We start from the raw sequence: 6,920 nt of genomic DNA, 5'->3' as shown, positions 1-6,920 counted from the left end.
CATAATTTTTGAAGTTGGCGCAAAAACAAAAAGTAAAACCCAGTGTAACCATGCTTCGTTCATATTTTTTTCCAGAAAATCATCCAAAGTTAGGAACGAAACATTTATATCGTTAACATTTATGTTGTTATCAATGCAAAATGTATGTGGTAGTGAAGAAACTAGGCATGGTTAAATTTATAATTGTAGTTGAGTTATGGTTCTGAATGATCTTATCTATCGTTTTTGCTATAACTTCAAAAATTATGTTTAAAAGTATTATTGATAGTGTTTAAAGAATAAAATTATTTTTCACTTTTTAGAGCAATTTTAAAGTCGATTCTATCTTTTTTTTCATTCTTTTTAGTGTAAATGTAGATATTTCAGTAAAAGTAAGAAGTTACCATCACGAAACTTTACCTTATTTTTTTCATAAAAATGCTCCATACTAAAAAATAATTATAAGCACGCTTTAAACTGTAAGCCATTGGCACTAAAAATTTATCTTTGTTCCTTTCTGGAATTCATTTGTGGGTTAATTTAATTATAAACATTTAAATATTCCTAACTATTTGCATTTCTGTATAGTTGAGGCAAACATAACCTGTTAGTATTGTGAAGGCTAAGCAGATCCTGAACACTGCATCACCTCGTTTCCAGGTTAGCTTTACCACCACTATGGAGCAATGACACTGATGAAATTTGATGCTTGCTTCAGAGAAGTCTTAATTCAAAAATATCATTACAATTACTATTAATGTTATTGTTATATGGCCCCAAACTTTTATAACAATGGGTTTCATATAATTTTAATCATATAATAGGGAAATTGCATTAAATTTACTGTTTTTTGCCCATAACTGTTTTCTAAAGAAGAAATATGGTCAAACAAAGTAATGGGACCTAAGTTGACCCATCACCTATCCATTAAAAAAAGAATCATCAAAATCGGTTCACTAGGTGAGAGGCTGTAGATGGACAAACAAAAAAAAAAAAGAAAGAAAAAAAAAACATACATGCGGTATTAACTGAAAACCGCCTCCTTTTTGAAGTCGGTTAAAAATGACCGGAAATTGCATTTTTAAAGGTATGAGAGGATCCAAGACCCCCAATGCGCCCAGATACAGCACTTATTTCCCAAAAGCGACGACCGACGAATTTTTAAAAATGTTGGTTTAGATTTTTAAAAACTTCTTCGTAAAACTATTTGAAGACAGAAGGGAGCATGCTAATTGAGTTATGGGAATATGGGAACGGTGAAATATATGTAGGGGCAAGCTATGGAGTAGGGCCTTGAAAAAGTCATTCGTGATGGGCTCTAAAATTTCTTTGAACGGCCCTGAAAGAAAGGAGTTATTTCTCCGGAAATTTATTGAAATCGATGACCTGGAAATGACTTTCAGGCACTCTTTGATGACATTTGGAAAATGGTCAGGATTCAGGGAATATTTACATTTTTTTGATATTGTTTAAAAAGCAGCTTTAGGCTACATCTTGAGACGATAATGCAGGGAGTGGTTGCTCTTCCTCGAACATTTTTCGAAATTCAACGCGTAAAAATGTACTTAGCTGTTCTTGGTGAAAATAGTTACTTTCAAAAACTATTATTTCTCGAGATTTTTTTTAATACAACTTTTGAAATAAAGTGGAAGAAAGAAAAAAAAAACTAAATTTTTTTTTTATGAATAAGTTTTACTGCAACAGTAACGAACATTTTGGAAAGGACCCGGTGGTACCCCCTTGGCTACGTTACCGGCCTCAGGGGGTGTTTAATACCCTCCTTTGCTGTGTCACTGGTTTTTGCCTTGTTATTGTACCTCCTGAGGTAAAACTAAGAATATGAACTCCTCAAACTACCACTCAAGGAGGAGTACTATTCAAGGAGCGAATAACAAAATATTGAATAATATAAATTGATAAATATGAAGAAAGAGCAAAGAAAAAAAATTGTATTTTGATCGCTATTTAAAATTTTTGCTCTGCTCACTAACATCTTGCACCTTTCAAACTCTCACTGGGAGGATAGCAACTTAAGAGTTACAGTAATATTATGGAATAAGGCAGATATATATTTATTGTTTATTGTAACATAAATTAGTTTTAAATGTAGAACAAGAACAAAAGTAAGTATTTTTCGTTTAAAAAAATAGTAATGTTTGATATCAAAACAGCAAGGATTAAAAATTGTTGCATTACCCAATTACCAATTAGCACTATGCATTACCAATTAGCACGATGTTTGGAAATGTTTAACCTTCTCGAATGTTTGTTGCGTTACTAAAATAACAATTCGGAGGTGTGTGGAATCATTCAATTATGTAAACTATTTTATATGACCCCTTTTATAGCATGAACTTTTAAATTGTATGCAAGTGCTTACAACAGTAGACATTTTTGAAGCTTCAAAAAATATTCATTTCACAAAAACATGACTCAATATTGTAATGAAAAATGTAGATTTTTATCATAAAATATGGAATTTAGCTTAGAATCTCGACGGCAAGGTTTCCAAATCCGTAAACAAGGAAAAAGTCGCACAGCGACCAGTGGCGGATTGGTTGAAAAAATCGGCCCTGGCATTAGGAGATGTAGCGGCCCCATAGCTCTTATAAGACATATAATTTTACCTAACGATTGGGATATCACTTAATGTGAGGAAATTATTCTTAACAACTAAATATGTTTTATTCAAACGAAATTTAACAGATAGGAACACTTCTGCGCTTTAGTGGTAAACAAATTGATACAGTATTAGCAAACCTTATTTTGTGAGGAAAATTTGTGATTGTAATTGTCCATTTAAGTATTTTTATAATGCCCGGAACTTGATTGAATATTTCCGTAATGATAACACTGCTTGGCTTAGTATGTCCTTTTCTGCAGTCATAATAAGTAACTTAATTGCCCTGTTTTATGAAACTGATCTAGCGATGTTCATGGGTGAAAGACTAGGGCCGTCTTAGAACGTGATGGGTCCCGCGACACAAACACACATTACTGGGCCCTGTCATAAACATTCCCTTTTTTATACTGCCATAACCTGACGACCCCCAGAATCGATACGAGGTCAAAAACCTGGTGGGAGGGGTTGGGTACGAGTTTGGGAATCTATTAATTTTTTTTTCAAACGCATGTATCAATACAAAGAGAGAAAGTGGATTTAGCTTTCTGTCTTCTGGGAGTCATTTAAAGTATTGGCAATATAAACTTAATAGAAAGATTAACATTGAGTCTGAAATAGGGGTGTTCAGGGGGCCTCTCCCCCGGAAAATTTTCGAAATTGTAGTCTTAAAAACTCAATTTTGGGCAATATTTGGTGATGTCAGGGGAACGTAGGTTCAGGGTTTCTCCTGCTGAAATTTTTCAGAAGATTAAATCCGAAAACAGAATTTCAAATTATCTTCGAGTATATGCTATGAAGAGCGGTTCCGGGGGGCTCTCCTCTGAAATTAAAAAAATATTTATATCAGCTCTGAAACCGCAGTTTTAGAAGATCTTTGGTGATTTTAATTCGAGATAGATTCCGAAGCCATCCACTAGAAAATTTTCAAAATGAAGTCTTGAAAGCATTTTTTGGTAAATACTAGGGCACCGGCAGTTACTCGAAGTTAAGTTCCAAAAACCAAATTTTTGCTGACCTTCAGTGATGTTAGGAAAAGGAATTTTCAGGAGTTTTAACCCGGAAAATTTTCAAAATTGAAGCACTAAAAACGATATTTAAAACGTTCTTCATTGATGATGCCGAGAGAAGGGAGGAGATGGGGCACTTTCCCAGAAAATTTTTGAAACTGTTAATTTAAAAACCGTTTTAGATCATCTTTGGGAATGTTTGAAAAATTGGAGAAGTTCGAGTGCTTTCCTCCAGCAAATTTTCGAAACGGGAATTCCATGTTATGGCGGGAGTGGATTCGACCATTCTCTTAGGAAGTTATTCAAAATTGAAGCCCAAAAATTTAAAATTTACGCGATCTTCGATGATATTAGGAGGGGGGGGGGGTTGGGGGGAACACCGGAATTCTTTCAACATTGGTTTTTATCAACTTATTTTCTTTTTAAACTGAGGGGCCCGAAACCGTGAGTTTGTACAGCGTACAGAGTACTTTATGTTTCGTCAAAAAATGTTTGAAACTCACATTTTGGCGGCCTTTGGCCTTTGATTTGATAATATCTTAATAATGTAGAGTCTTTCATGCTCCTCAATGGTATTTTAAAATTGCATTTTTTGAAATAATTTTACGGAAAAAAATATTTTGTCTCTTTTATTCCAATTGCTATAAACAGGGTCGCCGAGAGCAAAAAGGGGAAAAAAATGACATAGGTCAATTTTTTTCAGAGGCCTCCTTCTACACCTTTCGCCATTAGGATATTTTACTCTCTGCACGAGTTCAATTCCGAGCGGGGACCCTATTCTCCAACTAAGCTGACATGACCTCACGTCGGCCCTTGTTGTAAGTTACATTTTAGAGCAATTGTGAATTGACATTTATAAATAAAAACGTCAAAGAAACTCAAAAATTATTCTTTTTACGACCGCTAAAGTTTCCCTATTACTTTTTTTAAATTAATTAATTTATTTTTTATTACACGACTAAAAATATATTGGCAGCCCCAGGGCCCGACTAAGTAAAAGTAAAACTCTAGGCCTACATTAATTTGGAGGCCCCCTGAAGAAGCAGTGTTTAATTTACATTTTTAAAGCACGAATGCACTTTTGGAGGCCCCTTTGTCTAATAACACAACTACAGTGGCTCCCAAAAGTGTTCGTACACTTTGAAATTTTTTAGTAAAACCAAAATAACTCAAAACTGAGTTCGAATATGAAGTCCAATATTTTTTCACACCATTCCTATGTCATTCTAAATACAGCCCATTGGTTTTTTCAAAATATTGACGGATCTTCTTTTAGAAATGGGTTAGAAAACGAAGAGATATAGAAATAACACGCCACAAAAGTCATCGTACACGCAAATATTTTCGAATAAATTCATGATTAAAATTATCATATGCCATTTTATTGATATTTTTGCATTGTGTTGACCCTTATAAGTAATTTGGCTTTAATTTTTTGTTTATTTATTCCTTAATATTGTGCTTATTACTGTAAAATGGCTGGTATTCGTAAAAAACCTCAAACATTATACAAAATTTGAATTTTTTCCCCACAATAGTGGTAAATTAGTTTGAAATGTCTCTAAATTAGTTAATTTATTTGTTTGTATTGTAAAGTGCTTGATAAAATGCTTTAAAGAAAGGAATCGGACCGGTATAAAGGTAAGAAAAGGTCAACCGTCAAAATTGACAAAACATAATCGGAGATTTAAAGTTAAAAAATTTATGAAAAATACACATTTGAATGCTGTAAAAGTTTCTAAAGAGTTAAATGAAACATTTTACATTTAATTTTCACCTAAAATTGTTCGCCAAGTTCTCTGATTAGCTGGATTAAATGGGACCTCTTCCCGCAAAAATTTTTTGGACGTGCGAAAAAACAGAAAGCTTACGCTTTTCGTTGCAAAATCAATAATAAATAAGCTAAAAACGTTTTAGAATCACGTCTTACTTACAGATAAAAATTAATTCAACATTTTTGGTTAAATTGTTGTATAACTGTAAGTAGAAGAAAAAATTAGGAACTTAATCTTAAGAACTTATTTGGATCAGTTAATCAGGACGGTGGAGGTGTTCTAGTGTGAGGGTGCATATCAGCATCAGGAATTGGTAGTTTGTAATTTTTTGATGAAATAATGAATCATGCTGTTCCTTTAAATATTTTAAAAACAATTTTTGAACTCAGCCAAAAATTTCGTTATTGGAAACAATTTTGTTTTTTATCAAGATAACGATAAGAAGCACACGGTTTTCAACGTTTGCGTCTAATAGTGCCTCGAAAATTGTCCTAAAGTTTAGAAAATACCCCCTCAATCTCCAGATTTTAACTTAATGTAACGTATTCAGAGATATCTGGAGGCTAGATTATGAAAATAGGGCTTTAAAACGAAAATAGAGCTAGAAACAGTTAGACTCGAAGTGTGGTTGCACACTTACTCAGAAATTACGGGAAAAAATGAAAGAAAAAGAATGAAATCTATTCCCAGACGTTAAAAAGGTGTTATTGATACTGCATGATATTCTACTAATTAATAACTTAATCAGAAGTTAGATTATTCAATAATATATAGACATTTTATAAAGTGTACGAAGACTTTTGTGAAATAAAATTTCCGGCACTTTTTGGTTTTTTATTTTTAAAAAATTAACTTTTAATATTTTTTAAAAACTTTTCATGTAGTTTTGTTAAAAACTGATCATAGATCTTATAATTAAATACCTATTCCGAAATATTAATTCTAACCAATGGATTGGGGCCTATTTCGTTGAAAGTTGTAGGTGTACGAAGACTTTTGGGAGCCACTGTATGTATAAATCACTCGTGTGCATTTATGAATTCCCTTTGGGCCCCCTCATAATAGTGACCAAAGAAATTCGTTACTGGCAGAATGATTAAAAATTCCCCTTTAAAGAACTTTTTTTCCAATTAATAAGTCATCATTTTTATTTTTTTTTTTTTAAATGCATGTATTTTTCGTATTGTTGCAATGCTATGCATAATTCTTTGAAAAATGTGAAGCCCTATAGGAAAATGTGGCCCCAGACCTAGGCCTAGTCAGCCTGTGTGGTAATCAGGCCCTAGACAGCCCCTTTTCAGAAATCCCCCCCCCTCTTGGTGACGGCCCTGCCTCCCTTCACCCTCAAGCTTTAGCCCATGCGTAAAGAGGAGCTGACGCTGCATTTTGCGAATTTGCGTTATTCTAATCACATACGCGCAAAATTTACATTTTGCTGTTAGTAGACAGGTCCGAAATACTTTGCTGTTAGTTGATCGGCCCAAAGCATAACCGGCCCACCGGGCAAATGCCCGGTTGCCCGCTGGCTGTATCCGC

The sequence above is a fragment of the Uloborus diversus genome, chromosome 4, assembly GCF_026930045.1.
Source record: "Uloborus diversus isolate 005 chromosome 4, Udiv.v.3.1, whole genome shotgun sequence".
NCBI lineage: Eukaryota > Metazoa > Arthropoda > Arachnida > Araneae > Uloboridae > Uloborus > Uloborus diversus.
Note: the sequence above shows the minus strand (reverse complement) of the source record.